Here is a 26510-nt window from a genome sequence, read left to right as displayed (position 1 = left end):
ATGTCGAAAGGAGCCAGTTGAGGTGGCTTGGGCATCTTTTCCGGATGCCTCCTGGACGCCTCGCTGGAGGTGTTCCGGGCACATCCCATTGGGAGGAGGCCCCGGGGAAGACCCCCGGGGAAGACCCAGGACACGCTGGAGGGACTACGTCTCTCGGCTGGCTTGGGAACACCTTGGGGTTCCCCTGGAGGAGCTGGGGGAGGTGTGTGTGGATCGAGAGGTCTGGGCGGCTTTGCTTGAGCTGCTGCCCCCGCGACCCGACTCCGGATAAAGAGGAAGAAAGTGGATGGATGGATGGATGGATGGATGGATCGCATACGGAGAAACATCTCTTAATTTGTTTTAAAAATGTTCTGTCTCCACCCCTTTGTACAGCTCCACCCCTTCATTGAATGGAATGGAATTTAAGTGAATCACTGCCTTTCCACCTATTTTCATGAAATTCTCTTTATCTAAATGCAGAATCTGACATGTAGAAAGAAACTTTGCATTTCCTGAGGCCAAATGTAATGGCTGTTTTCCAGATCAGACCCAACCTACTTAAGTGTTTTGATGGCATTGGTCAGATTTTGAGTAATCCTTCTAATACTCCAGGTGGAAACATTAACTCGCTTGGTGGATGTAATTCTTATGTCCTACACGCTGTTTGCTACAGCGACTTTGACAGTCTGAACCTCAGCGATATGAGAGGACTTCTGGATGATGCGGCTGGTAAGAGTGGGCCCTACGGTGCAGCTCTGCCTCAGAGCACAAGTAGGCCCTGTGATGCACATAGTGGTCCTCGTCACCTCCTCTCGGGTGACGTTGTGGGCCTTGGCAGTGACGGTTACTCTTCCGCTGTTCTGCTCTGCCGGGCCAATTTGCCCCTGGGCCAAGTTGGTCAGAGCCATAGCAGCATGGATCTCCCTCCAGCTCTGCTCATCTCTCCTCTGATAAACTTGATCCTGCTGCTGATCGCTGTGGATCACAAAGACAAGCAGGTGTATATGTGCAGAAGACTTTTTAAATACCATCACACTTCTAACATGGGAAAAACTAGTGGAAATTCAGAACTGAAGTTGTCTGTTTCTTCAGATGTGTCCTTTGTAAGCCAGAATAACACACATAAATCAGAGCAGATGTACCGATTTCAAGAGGAACTGCCAAGAGAGATTATAAAATGTATGACTTTATAATTAATCAAAGTGAAAAGTTCAAAAAGCCAGTTTGATTGGGAACAGAGCAGTGAATAATTACACTTACTTGTCACATTTATATGAAGTATAGTTCACTCTGTCTGCAAGAGAAGAACAAAATAATCAGTTAACTCAATCAGAGACCATCACAGTATGTTAATATGGCACATACAGTACATGTATTTCTACCCACTAACACAATTTTGCATTATTTGATTATATGCTCGTGATGCTTAGTTGCTGTGCTTGCATTTGCACTGTATGGTTTGTGTGCATGACTTAGTATGTGTGTTTGTGCATGTGTGGCTGCTCCCAAATGTGTCTGCACGTGTCTGTGCATTTCTGGGTTTTAGTTCATTTGATCATACTCTGACTTGCGCCAGAAAGTCTTGTCTCAGTGAAGTGCACCAGCGTGACCGCGCTCGGCTACTCTGGCCAAAACAAATGCAATGCTGTGTTTCTCTTGTGCTTTTGAGAGGGGAAAAATCTCATATCTGGACCATGTCAAGAGGACAGACGCTGTAGCTTTCAGAATTCTGCTGGCACGTGTGAAGTTTGTGCTTCGATTTCCATATGCTACCCCTCACAGGTGGACTTTGACATCCCCCCAAAAATCTTTTTTTTTTTTTTTACACCAGACATATATATTTGTATTCGATAGATGTCTGAACTAACATTTGCAGACTACAGAACTAGAAAATCCCACAGCAAACGTGCAGCATACCAACAGCCAGAGGAAAATGGTCAGAATTATTTTATCCTCAGCAAACTTTGTCATGTCATTAAGCCAGAATATTAAGGAATGACATAAAAAAGAAAAATCTCATAAAAGAGATGTTTTGTGTCAGATTAAGATCACATGACTTTATTATGATCCCTATTAGTTGATACAGTTCTGATCCCTATAGTTGATGTTCTGTATCACGGCTGTTGGCACGTGATACAGAACATCATGTTACTATTCTTAAAGTCCACACAAATGGTAAATGGTAAAATGTGCATAAATAAAGTAGTTGCTAAAACATTCGCAACGCAACGCTGTTTCTGTCTGAAAACTTTGTTTTTCACCCCAAACATGGATGATTCATTAGCGATACGAGGATGTTTCGGTCAGCTCATTGACGCTTTAGTTATTGATTCGTTCAGATATCGTCAACCTTCATTCACTATGTCAGACTTGGGAGGTTGAACGATGTTGGACAAAAGTCAAATGAAACACTAACATTATGAAAACTAAGCAAACGATAAGAAACTGCCAAGAAAGAAAGCAAAACAAAATACGGACAAATTCAGGTTGTCATTCAAATTTTTCAACAGTTCTAACGAAGTGCCAGTTGCAGAGGCGAAGCTGGACGAAGGTTAAACAATGCCTCTAAAAGTGAATGTAACTCCAGATTTCTTGGTTCATTTGGGCTCTGTTGTCCTTCGTTAGTGCCGTGTGACCGTGGTTTTACATGGTGAAAGGGCTATACATTGATGCCTCACATTCACTCATTCTCTCATGCACATAGATATGTATATGTCATTATACCTCCATGCAAGGTGCTCAACTGCACACCAGGACAACTTGGGGATTAAGGACCTTGCCCTCTGAACTTTAATGGTTTTCCTGTCTGGAAGGGATTTGAATCAAATTACTGTACTTTACAGAATATAAATCCAGTGATGGGCACAGTTCCGCTAATCCACTAACCGTTAATTAGAAAAGATAACTTTTTGTTAGCAGATTAGCTTTTCAGCTAACTTCAGAAATCGTCAGCAGACCAATTACTTTCCGTTAAATATGGTTCTGCTAATTTACTCCAGTAACTTTTTTTTTTTGCATAGTTAGTAACAGTGAAAAACATTTGTAAACCCTAAAATCATGCATGTTGGTTCCTGTCTGCTGCGTATTTTGCAGCTATCAGGCAGCTAACAGGAGCTGAGCTCAACTGTACCCCTGCAGAAGGGACCAGGCTGCTATGTTGCTACTAAAAGAAAAGAACAAAAGTAATTTACATTCACAGCATACAGTGGTCCAGACGTGAGGCAGACGTCATGAAAAGGAAAGCAGGTTTGACTTATGGTTTTGATTTATAAACCAAATTAATCCAGATAGTTTAACTACATTAATGTCAATTCTGTCAATTTTACAAAGTGAAAATATAACACATATCTTTTAATTTTAAAATAATGCACTAATTCTGAATGTTTGAACATTAACACATACAGATGCCAAAAGGCATTATGGGTAAAATGAGCCTCCACTCATCACTGATTGGTTGGTTTATTATATGTAAAACCAACACACAAGTTACTGTAACGTGTGGTTTTTTTTAATGTTTTTTTTTACAAATAAATGTGTATTTGTAAAATATGTTTTTTTTCCATTTGTTAAAAAAAAAGGCATTTGCATAACTGAAAATTCTGTTTAAGTTGTGACTCAGGTCAACAATTGGACTCCTGCCTCACGTCTGGACCACTGTATGCTGTGAATGTAAATGACTCTTCCTTGCAGCAGTGGGCAGGGTGCACAAAGACAGAAGCGATTGTGTTGGGTTTGGGATCATCTTTGACTCTAATCAGAAGTGTTGGCAGTACTAAAACTCAAAATCAGCTTGTCTGTAGCTGAGAGTGTACTGGAGACAATACTGAAAGTTAGCCGTTTTAGCGGTTAGCTGTAGCTTCCGGTAAAATTTTTAGTCATTTATCGGTTTAGCTAACTGAAAAGTTAACTTTTAACAATTAGCTGATTAGAGGTTATTAAAGCTGACTTTTTGGTTAGCTGTGCCCACCACTGTATAAATCACACTTTTTTTTAGTAGTTTGGGAGGCCCTGCAACTTATACTTGAGTATGACTTATACACTGAATTATCACACATTCATTGTTAATAAGAACTATCATGACTATTTATATTGGACTTTACCAGGAATCAAAGTACTAAACAAAGTAACATCTAATAATAAAAGAACAAATATCAATAATAATAATAATAATAATAATAATAAAAAGCACATTTCAACAATGCTCAAAAATCCCGAATTCAACAGCTAATAATATAGAAAGAAGGTGTCACTTATATTCCTGTGCGACTTGTAATAAGGGTTTATCCTCTTCAAGAGGCATTTTCAACAAGTGTGACTTATAGTCTGGTGTGACTTCTACTCTGGAAAATTACATGAAGTAAGAAGAAGATTCATCCAGAGAGTTCAATGTCCATACCTCACATATCTGACAGATTCATGTAAATTATTTCTTTGTGATTAAGTGTTGCCATAATATATGGTTCTGTGCAGCCTTGGCATTTGCTCAGTTGAACCAATTTATCCTTGACGAACACACAACCTTTCCACCATGTTTAACCCAAATTGGCTCCAAAATGTTTGAGCTGAGGATTTATGATTTTGAGTTGGACCTTACAAAGTCATCACTGTGTTTTAGATAGGTGATATGTGACTTCATGTTAGTGTGTAATAATAATCAGTATGACCTTAGCCAATTCATGAAAAAAGCCATTCTAAACATTGCATATATATAAGCATTGGGCCAAACTTTTGGTGGCCTTTGGCATATATTTTTATCCCCTTTCCCCCTCAAATAATATCAAATAACTTTGTCTTTCACTGACCCTTAAACATTCCAGAAAGTTTGGTCCAATTTGGATTAGAACTCTGAGTTATTTTGTTCGGTCATGGACAAATGGGCACAAAGGATCAAAAGCAATACCCTTGCATACGCTACCTCAATAATTTTCCATCTAACGTGTCAATACTTGATGGTTTGCCATTATAAATAGACAGCAATGTCTTATTTTTGCCTATTTTTCCATCACTTTACACAGTAAAAAAAATGCATTAATCTTTACTATTTGTTCTTATGCACAAATATAGTGGCTCACAGCTTGTTGACCTTTACTGCCTCAGTTATACAATTTGTCTACAAATTGAAAACTAAAATAACTGTCAATGAGGCTTAACATTGGAAGACCCATCTCATTCAGTGAAAGTTGGAGTTACATTTTCTTCTTATGATATTTAATGAAGATTTGTAACACAGTTTCATCTTTTTTTCATTCAGGTCAGTAATGTAGTTCCCACAACATCTGCCATTCAGATGTGCAGACAGACTTTTTACCACGCCTGCATTTTTAATCAACTCCTCATCAATCTAAGTGCCGTGAACAAGTATACTGATTTAATCAATACTTGTTAATCAATAAATAAATGATACGTATGAAGTGTTGACTACTGGACCTAGCTGAGAAAGAGAGTGAGAAGTGAAAAAAATGCTGAAAATCAAATTACTGTACTTTAAGGAGTATTAAAACATGCTGAACTATAAGATGGATATACTGCATTTCTAATCAAGGACTACAGAGGCTCCTAGAAGAGAGTGAAATAGGGAGTGAAAGAACCTGTGAATTTCATCGTAACGGATAACACACGTTGGGTATGAGTTGCATGTCCTGCTGGTAACAATAATAAAGGTGGTGCATAAAGGAGTTGCATGAAGTTTTAAAATCCGATTCAGTAGCTCAATATTAGAGGTGCATTTAAACTACGCTCACATGCATTTAGCCTGTGCTTACGCTACAGCAGACACAAATTATCTGGAATTTTGCTTTGGCACGTTTTCAAGGTCTCTACTGCCATCTACTGGCCAGTAATGTTCATGGCAGTATTCAAACTGAAGCTGGGTTGATATTTTCCATCACTGTACTCGGTTCCAGCTCAAACTGTACCACAGAACCACACTCGTTACTCATTACACACAGCTCGTTACTCCATGTATACTAAACAATGAAGGATGCGCGATTAACCTGAACCTTGGTGCGATCCAAAAAATTCTCGCACCAATGAAAAATCAGCTGAAAAAGGGCCAAAATTCGCACTGGCACCAGTAGATCATGGCAGTGTTCAATTTATTTTGACACATCAGACGGTTATCTAACTACAACTTGGCTTTTTTTTCTTTTTAAATGCCTTTTTTTTTACAAATAAAAAATGGCATATTTTACAAAAGCACATTTATCTGTAAACACCAACACACCTCACATTAACATGTTGGTTTACATAACCAATCAGTGTTAGCAGAGGCACATTTTACCCAGAATGCCATCTGTCTGTGTTTGTTACAAAACTTCAGAATTAGTGCATTATTCAACATTAAAATATATACGTTACATCTTAACTTTGCACAAATGGCAGAATTGACATTAATGGAGTTATTCTATCAGTATTCATTTTATTTACACCAAACCATAACTCAGCACTGCTGTATTTTCCAAGACCTCCGCCTGACGGAAGCCTTGTGATTGAGTAGAGAGTTGAGCTTTGTGGCTCTTCTCGGCTGCGTTTGTGCTGGAAGCCATGTAGTAAACTGGAGCTTCCAGCAGGGGGCAGGACACTCAAAGACAGAAATGCTGACTCATTGTTTGGGTCTGTCATCACCTTTGATGCTTTCAGAAGCGATCGTGGTGTTAAACTCAAAATCAGCTTGTGAGTAGTTGCAAGTGTACCGGAGACAATACTGGAATTTATTGGTTATCGGTTATCTGTAACTTCCGATACATTTTTGGGTGGTTTATCGTTTTAACTTTATCAAAGATAACTTTTCAGTTATCTGATTATCTGTTATCGAAGTTAATTTTTTGGTTATCTGTGCCCATCACTGCTTAAAAGCAGTCAAACCATAAATTCTCATCATCATGCGCCCATGACTCTTTGAGGTCCAGCTAAAAAATAAAACAAAAAGCCAGATCAGCTCTGCCCACCTGTATTGGGTGGTTTAAGCATTTTGAGCACAAAAAATAATAATCTGCATACTATGTAATTTTTGTGTACAATATTCCAAGTTAGTACATGGAAAAAAATATCTAGTTACGTCCGCCAAGGACGTCCTAAAATCATTGCCGTTTATTTATTTGTCTGTCTGTCAGCAAGACGATGTCAAAACTACTACACGGGTTTTCACGAAATTTTCACCATAGATAGATATTATACAAATAATGAATGTTTATGAGCTCAATGGTACGAATATTTCATCAGGTGAAAGATGAGGAATGTTACATTTAGCGAGGCAAATCCAAGTTGAAATGTACGTTCCAGCTTTTGTGTAGTTCCCCAGTCCAGCGAAAAATTGCATCAGAAATTTGTCCAGCTTTTCATCGTAACAGCTCTTCATGCCTTCAGACAACTTATGATGTAGTGGAATTGTTTTGTGTGTGTTTGTGTGTGTGTGTTAGAAGAATTAGCGCCGTCATTTAGTTCGTTCAAATCGTCATCTGTCAGAAAAACAAAATCTGCCATGTTTAGCAAAATGGCACCCCCACTAATGCGTGCATGGGCAGGGCTTGCAACATATGGAACCATATTTGCATGCTAAATTCAATGAAACACAAATCGGACAAATAATCCATGTCACGTGACATATACAAAGCACTAATCAAATGTCAAGGATCCACTCAGCCGTTATATAATAGGCCATGGAAGACTCCATTAAAGTTTGGAGGTGATCTGGATTTGGATCCAGATTCTGGATCAGTATTTCATTTTATATAGGCTTTGAAGGATTACGTAAAAACTACTTCACAGATTCTCACCAAATTTGCATCACAGATACATACTCGTATTAGGGCATGGAAGACTCCATTGAATTTTGGATGATTGGTGATCTGAATCCAGATTGGTGGATGTCAGAAATCTTGGATTGCTCTTATTTCTTTTAGTAGCTTTGACTTTTGAAAATGACAAATAATATTATTGCAGTGACATGTCAACACTTGCCTGTCCTTAATTTCTGTGGCTGCTCCTGTGCATTTGTCCGAAATGCTTGCTTACACAGAAAAAAGGACATTTTATTAGAAATACACTAATGTGGTGTTTTACTGCGCTGTCTTAGTCATCATTCGCCAGCACATCATAGGATTTACTGTCGCAGTGTATTTGTGGTTTGTACATAAATGTGTTTTATATGTAGACCATATTTTCCATTTCAGGTTTGGAATATTTCCTTTTTTGAAAACCAGAGCAGACAGAAGCTGGTCAAAAGAGATTTTTCTTCAGAGAGCAATAGACAAGAAAATTAGAGGCCAGCTGTAAAACAGAGTTACAGCGCCAGTAGTCCAAAACGTCCCCGTCTCTGATTCTTTTATCTACACTGGAGCCAAAAGCAACTATGCGTTGATTGTAAATCATTTGACTATTTTATGCTTTCTGCCACTGAACATCTTTAAACACTGCTGTCTGCTGCCATTTTTACTACACAGAGAAAAACGTGGTCTCTCTGCTGACTGTCACTTTTGCAGAAAATATTTCAGGGCTAAATAAAGCCGCTTGATGCACAGCTGATTATAAATTGACTGCAATGTGAAACTTTTTAGATAAATTTTCAATATATTAGGGACACTCCCATCATTATATTGTATATGATCAAAATATACCCCCGACATCTGAGTCAATGGTTCAGTCATGTCTTAGGTGTCATTGTGATTAACACCATGAAAGCGATTGTTCTTCCTGTATGTTTTTCCCCCAAGGTGAAGGAACATTGGGTTTCAGCGTCTTGCAAAGGACATTTCAGCAAGTCCGACAACTGTCAGTTTATGAACAACCTGCTCTACCAACTAGGTTATAATTCCTGTAGTTGTCCCAAACAAGCATATATTGAGAAAATGCTATTACACTTTACGCCCTCAATGTGAATATTCATATAGCACAATAAAATACATCCTATTCTGCATACAGAACCAGTCAAAAGTGAATGAGAAAGTGTGTCCACTTTATTATCGCCTTTATATGACCAACGGAGGCATTTAGAGTTTGCACAAATAATTCAACAGGGCTGAGCACATCATGTTTGATGACATTGAAACACTGCCAAAAAAAAAAAAAAATAGCATTTAAGACAGTAGTAGCTTATCTTAAACAAATCCAGAATCTTTATATTGTCAAGTTCTGACAAAGACTATTATAATGTTTGCAAAGTTAGGCCTGGGCCACACATCCATTCCTACCCATAACACAAAATAAAATTGTGTTGGTTTGAACAATCCAACAAGTCTGATTCAGATTTTCCACCATGTTGTAGGTTACAGTCCTAAACATGTTCAAACTTAGTTGCCCAGAGTTGGTACTTAGCATTATCGTGATTATTATTATTATTATTATTATTATTTCCATTTTATCATTAGATTTTTAATGTAATTAGCAACATTAACTAATATCAGTAGTTTCTACAAAATTATTACTACGATCAACATTCCATTTTGGTGCCGTTCATCCTTGACCCAAAATACGTAAGCATACCAACCGGCAAATGTTAGCTGTCCCTAGTCGCACGACCACAGAGCTTTTTTTCTGCATTCTGCATTCTGCTGCAAGCAGGTGGTTTTAATTTTTACACATGCACAAACAGAGACAGTAGGGAAGACATCAAAAGCAATACTCTTTTCACTCATGGCAACAACATCACACTTAACTAAACTGAAAAAAACAATTGAACTGCACAAACACAATAAATCAATAACACTAACAATGCTGTTAAATGAACATGAACTACAATTACATTTAAAACCCCAAACTCCCATGGTGCATTGCAGCACAATGCCCATTGTTTATTGCTTAGATAAAATTGCTAATTTCTCCAAAAATATGAGTCCTATCAACTTTTCGTTTTCACAGTGTTCATCCTTGAGCCAAAATACATAAGCATACCAAAGAGCAAGTGTTAGCTGTCCCTAGTCGCACCCACGCAGAGCTTGTTTCTGCATTCTGCTGCAAGCAGGTGGTTTTAATTTTTACACATGCACAAACAGAGACAGTGGGGAAGACATCAAAAGCAATACTCTTTTCACTCATGGCAACAACATGACACTTAACTAAACTGAATAAACCAATTGAACTGCACAAACACAATAAATCAATAACACTAACAACACTGTTAAATGAACATGAACTACAATGACATTTAAAACCCCAAACTCCCATGGTGCATTGCAGCACAATGTCCATTGTTTATTGGTTAGATAAAATTGGTAATTTCACCAAAAATATTAGCCCTATCAACTTTTCGTTTTCACAGCTTTCACCCTTTCATACCAAACAGCAAATGTCAGCTCTCCACGGTTTCTGGGTGATACGCCATAATCATGCACACATGCACACAAAGGTCACTTGGATGTTGCAGTACAGATGGAGTAAACCACCCCGTAATGACAACATGAAAAAGTATTTTTGAAATTTTTGGAAATTTATTTAAAAAAAAACTAAGAAATCACATATACATAAGTGTTCACATCCTTTGCTCAATACTTTGTTGCTGCACCTTTGGCAGCAATCCTCAAGTCTTCTTGAATATGATGCCACAAGCTTGGTGCACCTATCTTTGGACAGTTTTGCCCATTCCTCTTTGCAGCACCTCTCAGGTTCCATCAGTTTTAATGGGGAGTGTCGGTGCACAGCCATTTTCAGACCTCTCCAGAGATGTTCAATTAGATTCAGGTCTGGGCTCTGGCTGGGCCACTCAAGGACATTCACAGAGTTGTCCTGAAACCACTCCTTTTGATATCTTGGCTGTGTGCTAAGGGTCATTGTCCTGCTGAAAGATGAACCATCACCCCAGTCTGACGTCAAGAGCGCTCTGGAGCAGGTTTTCATCCAGGATGTCTCTGTACATTGCTGCATTCATTTTTCCCTCAATCCTGACTAGTCTCCCAGTTCCTGTCACTGAAAAACATCCCTACAGCATGATGCTGCCACCACCATGCTTCACTGTAGGGATGGTGTCTGGTTTCTTCCAAACATGACGCCTGGCATTAACACCAAAGAGTTTAATCTTTGTCTCATCAGACCAGAGAATTTTGTTTCTCATGGTCTGAGAGTCCTTCAGGTGCCTTTTGGCAAACTTCAGAGGGGCTGCCATGTGCCTTTTACTCAGGAATCGCCTCTATCGGGCTACTCTATGATACAGGCTTGAATGGTGGATTGCTGCAAAGATGTTTGTCCTTCTGTAGAGGAGAACAGAGGAATGCTGGAGCTCTGACAAGGCCCTTCTACCCTGATTTCTCAGTTTTGACGTGTGGGCAGCTGTAAGAAGAGTCCTGGTCGATTTGAATTTCTTCCATTTATGGATGATGGATGCCACTGTGCTCATTGGGACCTTCAAGGCAGCAGAAATGTTTTCTGTACCCTTCCCCAGGTAAGTGTGTCGAGACAATCCTGTCTCGGAGATCTACAGACAATACAGATCTGCATTGTCAACTGTGGGATCATATATGTAGACAGGTGTGTTCCTTTCTATATCATGTCCAATCAACTAAATTTACCCCAGGTGGACTCCAATTAAGCTGTGAAAACATCAAAGATGATCAGTGGAAACAGGATGTACCTGAGCTCAATTTTGAGCTTCATGGCAAAGACTGTGAATACTTATGTTCATGTGGTTTCTTAGTTTTTATATTTAATAATTTGCATAAATCTCAATAAAGCTTTTTCATGTTGTCATTATGTGTGTAGAATTTTGAGGAATATATATATATATATATATATATATATATATATATATATATATATATATATATATATATATATATATATATATATATATATGAAATTGGATCACAATGACAACAATGAAGTTGTTTTAGTGTGTCCAGCATTAATATGAATTACACATTCCACAAGTGTTTGGCCTTTGTAGAAGTATGTAAGTAACTTTTGGGAGTTGCAAACTGCCAAAGCACAAAGAGTGAAGGAAACAATGTCTCCACCCCAGAACAGCACAGCAACATGAACTCCATATCAGTGATCTCTGTTTGTCTCACAGCTCAGTAGCATTATTGGCATTCACTCTCAGACGTCTTTGGTGCTTCCAAACTGCACGATTTGTACCTTTGGCCGAAGTTTCTACTTCTCACCCCGGGAAGAATAAAAGTCTCAGACATTCTGTAATTGTCCTTGATACTCAACTGGACATTTCCACCATGGCACAGACACCGAAGCGGAACAAATGGCACATTCTAGTGTATGGAAATGATATTTATGGTGCAGCTGCAGCGGGCCAAATCCAATTTTAAAATGAGGGATTTCAGGATCTGCATGGGTCTTTATTAGTGAAGTTTGGCTCCTGTTGCTTGGCATACTGGAGGCATGCCAGTGTGCTGTGTTCCTTACAGGTCTGAAAGGGCACCCAGGTGTCAAATGTCCTCCCAATTTTGCTGTAACAGTATAATTGAATCTTGTTGAGCATCTGACTTTCAGTCTTCAGGGAGAAAAGAGGAGCCACGTGGAAGTTTCTGGCCATTCTGGAGTTATTTTACTGTCCACAGTGGGATGTTAAACATTACATGATGAGGTGCTCTGTAGTTAAACTGTCATTTTACCTCACACCCAATACAAATCTACAATTACACTGAAAAAACACAAAATCTTACCAAGTGTATTTGTACAATTCCTAGTCAAAACATCTAATCGACATTATAAAAAGGTACAAGCACTTAAAAAGTGAAATTTCAGTAAGATAGAAAGACATGTTTTTAGATCAAGCAGTGCACTCTTGATCTAAATGTTTTTTGTTGTTGTTAAAAACAACAACAACAAAAACTTATCAAAGGAGACCGTCGTTCCAGTCAGGGGCCTATTTATAGATTGTTTTGTTTTCAATTTTTTTTCACAGGACGATTTTCATCCGCCCAGTATTTAGCTTCATCATTGAAACATGTCTTGGACAAAACAAAACCAGTAAAAATTTAATCTTGTGATAGCTTGTGAGATTTAAACATGAGATGATCATAATTACGTATGTAAAATAAGAAGGAATATGTAAATTCTAATGATAACGGGAATATACAGGAATATATATCTCTCTTTGAAACTCACATGGTGTCTTTCCTTTGTATTGAGGTAGAATTTGGTTCTTGTGCACAATGTGGACCTTAATATTTAAGTTTTGTAAAATGAGGAAATAAACGTATGTATATCCACCAAAGATTCTAGCAACCTTTACTGAAATCTTTACTGTATTCGGTTCAAATACATGTGGACAAACATAACATTCAGTTGGCTCATTTGTACCTTAAACTTTACACACACACAAACACACACACAAACACACACACACACACACATATATATATATATATATATATATATATATATATATATATATATATATATATATATATATATATATATATATATATATATATACGAGGTCTGTCCATAAAGTATCGTACCTTTTTATTTTTTTTTAAACTATATGGATTTGAGTCATATGTTTTCACGTCAGACAAGCTTGAACCCTTGTGCGCATGCGTGAGTTTTTCCACACCTGTCGGTGATGTCATTCGCCTGTGAGCACGCTTTGTGGAAGGAGTGGTCCTGCCCCGTCGTCGGATTTTCATTGTCTGGAAATGGCGGAATGATTTGGGGTTTTCCATCAGAATTTTTTCAGAAGCTGTTAGAGACTGGCACCTGGAAACTATTCGAAAAATTTATCTGGCTTTCGGTGAAAATTTTACGGGCTTCACAGAGAATAAGGTCTGTTAGTACAGCTTTAAGGACCCCTTTAAGGACGCTCAGCGCGCCGCGCTCCGAGCTGCGACGACACGGCACAAGCTTGGCACTTCACGCGTCACGACCGATTCACTTTGGAAGCGAGACAAAGGAACACCTCCGTTTCGGCGTGTCAGAGGACAAGTTTGGACATGTCCAGCTCTCCACAATTTCACTGATACTTACTGGACTGGTAAGCATTGAAAGCCGAGATAGACATGTCCAAACTTGTCCTCTGACACGCCGAAACGGAGGTGTTCCTTTGTCTCGCTTCCAAAGTGAATCGGTCGTGACGCGCGAAGCCTCCGCGCGGCTTTCCATGACAAAATCTCTTGTTAAAAGTGAAATCTGCCGGAAAATGGCTGATGTCCAGCTCTTGGGATAACCAGAGAAAGAGCACACGATGGTCTCATATCCACAGAGCCATCAGCTCAGAAATGGTCCGGTGGCTTGTGCCGTGTCATCGCAGCTCGGAGCGCGGCGCGCTGAGCGTCCTTAAAGGGGTCCTTAAAGCTGTACTAACAGACCTTATTCTCTGTGAAGCCCGTAAAATTTTCACCGAAAGCCAGATAAATTTTTCGAATAGTTTCCAGGTGCCAGTCTCTAACAGCTTCTGAAAAAATTCTGATGGAAAAAACCCCAAATCATTTCGCCATTTCCAGACAATGAAAATCCGATGACGGGGCGGGACCACTCCTTCCACAAGGCGTGCTCACAGGTGAATGACGTCACCGACAGGCGTGGAAAAACTCACGCATGCGCACAAGGGTTCAAGCTTGTCTGACGTGAAAACATATGAATCAAATCCATATAGTTTAAAAAAAAATTAAAAAGGTACGATACTTTATGGACAGACCTCGTATATATATATATATATATATATATATATATATATATATATATATATATATATATATATACCTGCACGATGACATCCAAAGCACATGTAGACAACAGTTTAGATGACACAGACTGCCGTCAGACGGCCATAAAAGGTGCTGAAGACTGCCTGATGTCCAAATGTCTGGATGGTAAACACGGGACCGGAGTGGGATGGAGCGATGTGTTTCTGCGCCCCGTACACACGCGTGGGGCTCAAATTATGACTCAGCTGTGTGTGTGTGTGTGTGTGTGTGTGTGTGTGTGTGTGTGTGTGTGTGTGTGTGTGTACATAATGGCTGCATGAGCCACTAAGCGTGCCTGGGGGTGCATGCAGGGCGCATGTGCACGTGTGTCACTTGGTCTGGTGTGAGTTTGGTCCTTTCAAGTAGAGACACATCCTCCAGCAGCATCCTCTACTTGAAAGGACTAAACTCACACCAGACCACATCTGCCAACTCTTGGAGATCTGTCTTAACACCATGTATTTCCTGTTTAGGGGGAATTACTACAGACAGATTCATGGTTGTGTGATGGGGTCTCCGGTATCCCCCATTGTGGCCAATCTGTACATGGAGCGAGTGGAGAAGACAGCCTTGATGTCTTTCACGGGCATCTCTCCCAGTCACTGGTTCAGATATGTTGATGACACATGGGTTAAAATCAAGCAACAGGAAGTTGAGGACTTTACAGAACACATCAACTCGGTGGACGCCAATATCCAGTTCACACGTGAGGATGCCAGAAACAACCATTTAGCCTTCTTGGACTGTGATGTTACGATTGGAGAGAACAGGCAGCTCCAGACAGGGGTTTACAGAAAACCAACTCACACTGACCAATATCTGCTCTTTGGCTCAAACCACCCCCTTGAACACAAGCTCGGGGTGATCAGGACGCTTCAACACAGAGCCCTACAGGTGCCCACAACTGCAGAGGGAAGGGCTAAAGAACAACAACTTGTCCGGAAAGCCCTCACAGTATGTGGGTACCCGCGATGGTCCCTGGACAAAGTGCAGAAGTCCCAGAGAGACCAGATAGGCAGGAGACGGAGACAAGAAGAAGAGGAGTGTCTCTCCCTTATTTAGCAGGAGTAGGGGAAAAACTACAGAGGATCTTCAGACAGCACAAAATCCCAGTTTACTTTAAACCGGTTAACACCTTGAGACAGAAATTAGTTCACCCTAAGGACAGGATCCCTAGTTAGAAACAGAGCAATGTAGTGTATTCTATCAGATGTCAGGAAAACTGTAATAAACACTACATAGGTGAGACTAAGCAACCTTTACACAAAAGGCTATACCAGCACCGCAGAGAGGGCACCAGTGGATCTCAGTCTGCAGTTCATCTCCACCTTAAAGACACTAACCACATGTTTGAGGACAAGGAAGTTAAAATATTAGCCAGAGAGAAGAAATGGTTTGAGAGAGGGGTCAAGGAGGCATTCTTTGTGAAAAGTTTGAAACCCAGCCTTAACCGGGGAGGGGGTCTGAGACACGCTTTATCCCCTGTTTACAATGGGGTACTCAGGTCAAAGCAGTTTCAGTCTTTTGTTCATGGTAATGAGTCATTTACATCATCAGCAGAGTCGTCAAGGGAGCCATCATGAGAGGGTCCATCCCATCATTAGGAGGGACAGCTGCCCTGTCATTATGAGGGTGCTAACTAGAGCACAATAGGTGCTAATTAGAGCTATTGTTTAGTCACTAGCCTATAGCAGTCTGCCTCTCGGTAGGAGGGGTCTGGTTAGGTTTAAAACTCCAGCTTTTGTGACTTCTTGATTATTCTTCTCTACAGAAGTCAGACCACCAGAGCAAGAATTTTAGCTGAGGAAGCTTCTGCGATTTGAAGCAAAATGTCCTCGCGTCAAGCAACCCAGTCCAGTTGAAGATTCAAGCTTCTCTACTATGGAAACCACCTGGACAACTGAGAGCCTACACAAAAACCTTTCCAGTGAACTTTAATTTCTTTTTTCTTTTTTGCTCATTTCAGGAGCACAACACAACTCCGTACACCATGATGTCGGTTGGATTATCACATGGGATTTATTTTGCTGTGGTTATTTGCAGCACACAGCATCCGGGTGAGAGGTTTTTCACCACAGGCTGTGGTTTGGTTCCTGTGCACTCTGCGCTGGCCTGGTTCCATGCTGGAGGTGAGTTTCATGTTTAATAACGTTGTCACAGTCTGGAAATACAGTTCCACGTCCTACCTCCTACAGAGTTTAGATGGTGATCAGGTAATAATATGTATATTACAGCAGTGAGATCCATTCAGCTCTGTGCCTGACGTGCGCTATGACGCATTACTGTGCATGATACCACAGAGAGGCACAGTTGCACACGGAGCGTTCGGTTTTATTGTGCGCTGTTTACATTCACTGTACATGATGAATGTGTCCCACATACATATTATTACATGTCCTTTGCCCTCCCTGGCTGGGGTCCAGTGGAGGTGAACATCCCACAACATGATGGCAGGCAACCTCAGAGTTCAATAAACCGTGATCAGATTTTTTGATATATATGCTATAGTTGTGTTTTATAAGTGTAATAAAGGTTTACAATCAGAAATAAGAAAGGAAAAAGTAAAGCGGAAAGAATTTCCACACACATTTATTCAAAACACACAGCAAACTATAATAAACAACTGTTTTGACACTTTATAAAGGTAATATGGGCTCTTGTGTGAAAGGACTGTAGAACAAAAAGGTTCAAACAATAAACACAAATGCACATTTTGAACAATATATACAAAATGGTCTATGCATTTTGTTGTCTTCATCTCAAAGCAATTTCTGTCTGCTATTACACAAAGGTCCTATCACAAACTTCTACTGTGAAGTTGACTGTGTGTTTGTTCTCTTCTGCTCTGAAAGCAACATTCACACTTCGAGGCTCATTCAGTTTGAGGAGCAGCCCCCTCCCCTCTCGCTCCATTGATATGGTAAACAGTGCTTTACGCTGGAGTGAGAGAGCTTGCCACAGGCTTATCCAGTAACATTCACAGGTAACTAGTCGAGCAATCCTGATACTCACACACTGTTTGAGCACGTGAGATTGTATGAGAGGCTCTCCGTCTGCTCTGTCTGCTCACTTTCACCTTCGCTGTGCATAATGGCACAGGGCACATTGGAGCAGCCAGGGAGCTATTCAAACGGGCCAACTAGTAACACATCACTCCTAAAAACAATGTTTGGTGTGTCACGTGAGGGAATCTGCCCTACGATTGGATTTTGGAAAACCATGTGACGGTGAACCAATTCCGATTGGACACTCACATTGCTCACGTCATCACACAGCTTCTATGAGGAGTACAAAGATGGTGGATGGTGGCTCAAACGTCCACAGAATTATTCTTTCAGCAAAAAAAAGTAAGTTTCTATCTATATCATTAAAAGTTATTTATAATTTAGTAAAGCTTGGTCTCAGCCATCATATACGACGGCGTCGGCCCCAGAGGGTTAAGGTGGCCATTGCAAATGTTTCTCCTCTTTGCGTCTCTTCTAATGAGTGGCAACATGGGAGCCTCTAAACAACTCTCAAATGACCTGCAAACCAAGATTGTTCAAGATCATTGTTTAGGGGAAGGATACAAAAAGCTATCTCAGAAATTTCAGCTGTCAGTTTCCACTTTGAGGAACATAGTGAGGAAATGGAAGACCGCAAGCACAGTACTAGTTAAGGTCCAAAGTGGCAGGCCAAGAAAAATCTCAGATAAGCTGTAGCGAAGGATGGTGAGAACAGTCATAGTCAACCCACAGACCTGCTCCAAAGACCTACAACATGATCTTGATGCAGATAGTGTCTCTGTGCATCGTTCAACTATACGGTGCACTTTGCACAAAGAGATGCTGTATGATGTTGTAATGCAGAGGAAGCCTTTTCTGCGTGCACACCACAAACAGTCGCTTGAGGTATGCTAAAGCACATTTGGGCAAGTCAGCTTCATTTTGGAATAAGGTGCTGTGGAGTGATGAAACTAAAATTGAGTTATTTCAAGGGAAGGTATGCATGGCTGAAAAAGAACACAGCATTCCAAGAAAAACGCTTGCTACCTACAGTAAAATTTGGAGGTGGTTCCATCATGCTGTGTGGCTGTGTGGCCAGTGCAGGTACTGGGAATCTTGTTAAAGTTGAGGGTCGCATGGATTCCAGTCAATATCAGCAGATTCTTGAGAACAGTGTTCATGAATCAGTGACAAAGTTGAAGTTGCGCCGGGGCTGAATCTTTCAAGAAGACAACGACCCTAAACACTGCTCAAAATCTACTAAGGAATTCATGCAGAGGAACAAGTACAATGTTCTGGAATGGCCATTTTAGTCCCCAGACCTGAATATTATTGAAAATCTGTGGTGTGATTTTAAGTGGGCTGTCCATGCTCGGAAACCAACAAACCTGAGATTTTTAGTAAAGAAGAATGGTCCGAAATACCTTCAACCAAAATCCAGATTGTCATTGGAAGCTATAGGAAGCGTTTAGAGGCTGTTATTTCTGCAAAGGAGGATCTATGAAATATTGATTTTTTTTTTTTTTTGGGGGGGGGGGTGCCTAAATTTATGCACTGCCTAATTTTGTTTAAAGAATTATTGCACACTTTCTGTAATCCTATAAACTTCATTTCACTTTCTCAAATATCACTGTGTTTGTCTGCTATATGGTATAATTAACTGAAATGACAGGCCTCCCCGAATTTTAAACCGGGTCTTAGGGACCTTCAGAAGGTTCTGGCCCGAGGACCGAAGAGAGTGGTCAGAAGAATAGGGGGTTAACAGGTCTATGATGTATTGGGGAACCTGTCCATTAAAGCTCTAAAGTCAAGACTAAAATTTTAAAATTAATTCTGAACTTCACAGGTAGCCAATTTAAGGAAGATAAAACCAGTGTGATTCCCATTAAAAGCCTCTCTGCAGCATTATGCCCCAACTGGAGACGAGTGACTGCAGATTTATTAAAACAAGTAAAAAGAGAGTTACAGTAATCTAAATGAGAGGATATAAAGCATGAATGATCATCTTCAGATAAGGCATGGATATATTGCTCTCAATTTAGAAATATTTCTCAAATGAAAAAGCAGTTTTAACCAGATGTCTTGAATGGCTGTCCAGACACCAAGACTGGTCAAACAGGACACCAAGGTTCTGAGACAGGACTGAGAAGAATTAATTGAAAACAGTTTTTAGCTAGCCAGTCCTTGATACAAGAAACACAGTTATTAGGTCAGCTAACTTGTGTAACTCAGATTCCTTGAAAGAGCAGTACAACTGAATGTCATCAGCATACGGGTGGTAAGACACATTTCCCCCTTTTAGTTTCAATTCCAAGTTTAAACATTGAAAACTCACCCATGTGGTGGTAGACAAAGTTGGTCTCTGTTTCATACGATGATGCTGGAGACACAGCGTCACGGTCACATTCATTAGAGCTGAATGACTCACAGTGGCTCCTTCTCTTTCGTGTGGTGGCAGCGACACCATCCGACTCCACTGCCATCATGTGGCGCAGGGTATCATTCAGATACCGGTTCAGCAAACTGCTCTTGTACTTGGGTGGCGGCGATGTGCTGTCATCACTGTTGGCAGAGTCGGCCACATTTTGTTTCTCAAGCACATGTTTGTGGGAGGTTTGCCTGCCAAAATCTGATTGGCTGACAGGAGCCTTTAAGGGACACTCTTCATCTGTAGCAAAGTACACACACACACACACACACACACACACACACACACACACACACACACCACACACACACGCACACAAAACCCCCAAAATATTATAAAAACCATAAATGAATTGCACAGTGACAAATGATTCCTACACTGTATTATAAAATCTTTAGCTGTCATAAACAGTTTTGGTTTTGTAGAATAAGAACAACTAGGTGATAGTAACTGCACAGTAATGGCTGTGGCAGCCTAACATTTGACACCAGTAACCTTGATCTTGATTAACCTCTGGCTGAGCTTGCCAAGGCAGTTTTGGAATCCATCTAAGCGTGAGCCACATTTGATCCAATTCAGGTATTAAATCAAATCCCTTGACTCTGACCTTTGCCAATAAATAAATTAAAAAAAATAGCAGCAATTTTATGGCCAACCTTCACTGACACATCAAGTTTGGTAGAAATCAGCAAAAGGACCTGAGTGGTCTGGGACCTGGACAACAAACAAGCAAACAAGCAGACATGACCTTCACCCAATGACTGACCTTTGTCAAATTTGACCTTGCTGTGCAATTCCTAGAACCAATCCCCATATGTGTGCCAAATTTGATGCAAATGAGAGTGACAAACTTACATTTTGATCTTTGACCCAATGACCTTGACCCCAATGATTGATCTTTGATTAATCTGATGTTGCCTGAGCAATTCCAGAATCTATGTACATATGAGTGTCAAGTTTGAGAAACGTGTTGAAAAAAAAATGTAATTATGACTTTTGATCCAAATGACCTTAACCTTTGCCAAAACACCCCTTTCATGGTAATTCTGGGGTCAACCTTCATGCACACAGGAAGTTAGGTAGAAATAGGACCAAGCACTCAAATACACAAATGTTTCACAAATTATGTCAGATTTATAGTGTAATAGTCTGATGATTATTCTAACATTTTATGCTGATGTTTAAATGAGCCAAAATATAGGATAAAAGCAAAGCACACACACCATCTGAGTCGGCGTCATCGCTGCACACACTCAACCTTTCTGCGTTTCCTTGGATGTACTGGTTGTAGAGTTTGATCCTCAGTGCCCAGCTCAGGTCTGGCTGTCTCACTGTGTTCTTCAGCCTCCGTCGTGCATTTGCGAACCAGTTTGAAACCTGCAGGGATCTCAGTTGTTACAGGACAGCAGTGACCTCTCCTGAAGTAACTCACCCGCTTTCACTGTACTTCTTCATTCTACACTCTTTGCATGAAAACAAGTAAGCTTTATTTATTGAGCAACATCAAGCCAAAAGCCAAGTCAAAGTGCAAAAATTATTTGCAGGCTTTAGAAAACATAAAGGTTTCTTTTAAATGAGACAGCGGTAATAAGTCTAAAGCCACGAGGGAATCGGTTCCAAAGAACATGGCCAGTAAATGCTCAGATCTGGAAACTATTTTAGGGACCAATAAAAGATCGCTGCAACAAGACCTAATAGTTCTAACAGGATCGCAAACAGTGAGGAAGTCTGTAACAGACAGTGGAGCCACATCATTCACTGCTTTAAAACACCACATACTGCATTCTGAATTAATACACCCTGGGGATGGTGTGCTAGTGCAATATTATAATCGAGTTAGCTCTGTATAGACAAAAATGTACTCATTACGTACACTGTGGAGGCTATGCATTCACTCATATTTGGTTGATTGTTTTTTGACAAGATTATTCAAAATTTGATTCCACAATTTTCATGGAACTCAGAGGAGGAAAGGGGCATGGCCCAAGGAAAAAAAAATTACATATTGGTCAGAATCTGATTTTTTTTTTTTTTTTGTCAACACTGAATTTTATGGCATGTTTTCTGTGCATTTTCATCAAAGTTAATACAGAATTAAAAAAAAAAGTGGATACAAGGTTATTGCAAATTAAAGACTGAGCAGAGGAAATGCGCTCTAAAGGGTACCCCTTGGTTGTAGTTATGTTCTTTATGTGGTGGAAAACTGACATTATGTTCATTGTAAACAGATGATTGCTGGACCAACCTCAAAATGTGGCTCAGTTGGGAACACTAAGATTAATTAGATTGATCAAAATGATTATAACCCCATGACCCAATCCCAGATAAGCGGTTGAAAATGAGTGACTGAGTGAAATTAATATAATAACATTTTACACAAATTTGTAATTGTAATTTGGACCAAATTTAATTGATTTGAAGCAATGGAATAATGTTTTCTCTTTTATTCGGTGTTACCGATATGTTGCTGAAAGCAGCATTTGAGAAATAGTGGATCCAAGTTTGAATGGTCATTTGTTTTTCAGTTCTGGAACCTAGTACAAATAGCACCGTCTTGTCGCTGTAATACATTTTTAGCAAGCCAATTAAATTATGTCATTGATGCATTTTCCAATCTTCCTAATTGAAAATATTGGAAAGAAGAGGAGAACTATAGGAGCTGTGTATCATCTGCAAATACAGTAAGTGTTAGGATACATGGTATTTCATTGCTGATGGCATATACAAGATCCAGGCATCGTCTCACCTGTACTAATGTCTATATGTGAGCCTAGGGCAAGCAGGACCTTCTCTGTCTGGTAGGGTAAGGATTGTCTCGGTGTTTGTACAGCCAATGTTTAAGAGGCCGAGCCATGTCCTGCAGCACCTGCCTCTTGTGTGCGTACTTTGACCCCATTCAAACGAGACCTGAAAGAGTGAAAATTGATCAAAGTCTAACGATCCACATTGTGGCATTGATACATTACTGGGCAAAGTGAGTGTTGCTGTATGCAGTGGCATGCAAGCGTCTGTGTTTTCAGACATTTTAATTGTGTTTTGTTTTCAATTTAAATAAATAGTTCTGGCTCTAGAGTATTAACATTATAATATAATTCCCTTTAAACAACCTGAAAACAAATCTAAAAAGTAAATAATAAATAAAAATACCAAGGTGAAAATAATGACATACATAATCACACCTAAATAATCACTTTTAAAGCCAGTTTTCTTTAGACAAGTCAGGGGATGAATACATGAACTTTTCCAACACACTGATGGTGTGTTGAACTTTGTAATGATAATCAAGAATAAATACAAATTATTATGGTTCTGTATGGCAAATCTGTCTGGAGCAGGCATTCTCAAAAACTGAGTGACCATGCAAGAAGAGTAATGAGGGAAGCCATCAACACACCCATGACAACTCCAAAGGAGTTGCTGGTTTCTGGGAGAGACTGTGCGATTATAGTCTGTTGCATCACCAGTTATACAGCTTCATGCGGAACTGGAACAGAAAAGGTCTTCTCAAAAAATATGTGAAGTTTCAGCTACAGTGCCCCCAAAAGTATTGGGTCGCTTGATATTTCACATATTTTAATTTGTTTATGCCATTTCAAGTACAAAAAGTAAATTTCTAAAATTATCTCCCTTAAATCAAAGTCAGTGTAAATCTCTTCAACCTGACATGAGCATTTCCAAGTCACTGAATATGTCTTGGACTTTATTACCTCGATTATGAAGAATTAAAAACAGTATGGCACTCTTAGTAAATCTGTATGGAATAGAGTAGACAGTTCTCAAAAACTGACTGTGCAAGAAGGAGAAGAGTGAGGAAAGCCACCAGGATTTTCTTTCTACAAACATCAAATCTAGGCTGCATCTTAGATGTACCTTCTGGCAAATTATAGCTGAACTTTCAGGTCTACTTTATAGAAAATCCTCCTCTGTACCACTTCATCATGAAGCTGTATAACTGGTGATACAAAATGCAAAACATGCACTATGCATATTTCTCCAGTCACAGCCAGAGAAGCCTATGACTTCTGGTTTGTTTGGGGTGTCTTGGTGGCTTCCTCACCTTTTTTTTTCCATCTTGCACAGTCACTCGGTTTTTGAGAACTATCTACTCTATGCAGATTTACCACAGAGTGGAGATTTACCATACTGTTTGTATTTCTTCATAATTTAAATTCAAATCAATTTATTTAATTTATATTGCGTGAAATCACAACAAAGCTGCCTCAAGGCGCTTCACAAATAAGGTCTAACCTTACCAACCCCTAGAGCAAGCACATAATAATTGATGCAAATGAAGTGCAAGAGTTATTCACTGACTGGAAATGTTCATGTATCCATCCCCTGATTTGTCTGAAGAAAACAATAAAACTGTTTATTTACAGGTATTATGCCAAATGGGCCCGTTACTTTTGTACCCCATTATTTTGACTTTTATATTTTTAACTAATTTATATCAGGTTGTACAGATTTGCTTTCAGTTTGAGTTTAAGTTTAAGTAAGGTTAATTTTTGAAATTTATATTGAGAAGTCTGATTATTTTTATTTATTTATTTATTTATTGTATTGAAATGGCATAAAACAAATTAAGATGTGTGAAATATCAAGCGGCCCAATACTTTTGGAGGGCTCTGTACATTTTACCAGAAGGCACATGATGACACCCAAGCCTAGAGTTGAGTTTTTGTTGTAAAACGTGTACTCTGCTCCAGTCTACCATGAAGCTCTGAGTGGTGATGGAATAAAAAGACACACTTTGCACAGTCTCTCTAATCACAGCCACAACAGCCTATAACTCCTTCAAAGTTGTCACTGGTGTCTTGGTAGCTTCCCTCACTTGTCTCCTTCTTACACAAACACTCAGTTTTTCCAGAATTTTGGCTTTGATATTTATTATTAAATTTAAATCATGTTTGTTTCCACTGGATTTAAAGGACTTAATTTTATACATTTGAAATATGAATTATTTTTTATGTAATTTGATGTAAACATAAAATTAAAGTACTGTATGTGTAAAAGCTAAACTTTTGCATGATAATGTAGGTTGTGACTTTTTGATTTGATTTGTTCCTCCAAACTAATGCTAGAAGTAAAAAATTTCATGTTCGAAAATTTTAGTTTTAAACAAAGTTCCAGAAATGTTTGTGTATTTTATTTCTTAAAAGCACCGTATTAAAGAAAGTAAACGAGCTTTTCAGATTGCTAAATACCTGATTAGTCTGTAGCTTTATATCCCAAAGTAGGATTCCATAAAGTTGACATGGTGCAATTATCAGTGAATAAAAGACATTAGAGCTGATGCTTACGCTGTGCACTGTGCACACTGAAATATAACATTATATCGCCACCCTCCTAAAATAATGGCCTAAGACATGTTTTGGAAATATGACTAGCCTTATTTTAGGAAGGGAGGATATAAAGAACGCCATATAAAAAGAATGCATTTTTCAGAGCTGTGAGGTAATTTTATGACTTCCCAATGACTTAATTTGTACCAAATGCTGGCAGTCCCATTGCTGATCAATATGAACTTTAGATCACCTCACTGGCTACACTGGTTGTGGAGATATTGCGAATAAGGTGTTTTTGAAACATATATATATGACATAATATAACTTCTTTGTGACCTCATCATGATGCCCCTTATACCAATCAATCAATATTCTGCTGAACACTATGAGCTATTGATCAAATCTCTAGCCACGGATAGCTAACATGTTACAGTAACATGTTTTTGGGGTCCTTTGCTTGACCTTGACCTTTGACCAGTCTGTTCCAAATCTTAATCATCTGGAGACACCAAGTTCAGTGAAAATTCATCCAGCTGTTTTTTTTTTTTTTTTTTTCTGTTGCACGCAACACACGCATGCACGCATAATAGATTGCTGAACATGTTGTAAAATCGTGTAAAATTTGGGGGTAGTTTACCCAAAAGAATTTATAAAGCTTATGACGTGTACAAGACAAATTTTTTGTTTTCAAATACGGTAAATTTTTCCAATTATGTGGAAGCTCTTGATTTTATAGCACCTCTGCTTTATGGTTCTTTAAAATCAAAATTTCTACACAGTACTGTGTATATCAGACCAAAATATTCTAAATCCAGGATTATGTTGGTATTGTACTAAACCATTTGCAGATGACCATTAAATTCACTTTGATGGATGAAATAATGATACTCACCATATTTCCCAACATCACTGTAAAAATTATATATGATACAATTTTAGACTTTCTAATGCTTGTTTAAGCATGAAGCTGAGTCGCCACATTTTTCCACAGAGAGGGGCCTACCATATCTTCGGTACTTGACAGCGGAGCTGGTTCAGTTGGGTCCTGGCATCGCAGCTGGTCTGTGTGCTGCCCATCTGTTAAAGCACTTGAGATACGTCCACCACAGTTCAAGCTGCTGCTGTCCTCCAATGAAGGGAGCGTATCTGACTTCATCACAAAAGTTCAACCTTCTCAAATGCACAGTTTCCCCAGTGGACA

General features: G+C 39.4%; 1 pseudogene; it reads right to left on the bottom strand.

Moving 5' to 3' along the window:
- Positions 1-533: 533 nt before the first annotated feature.
- LOC117521223 lies at positions 534-26465 on the bottom strand (annotated as a pseudogene).
- Positions 26466-26510: the final 45 nt, after the last annotated feature.

This window comes from Thalassophryne amazonica, chromosome 12 (genome assembly GCF_902500255.1).
Source record: "Thalassophryne amazonica chromosome 12, fThaAma1.1, whole genome shotgun sequence".
NCBI lineage: Eukaryota > Metazoa > Chordata > Actinopteri > Batrachoidiformes > Batrachoididae > Thalassophryne > Thalassophryne amazonica.
This window is presented reverse-complemented; position numbering and strand designations above follow the sequence as displayed.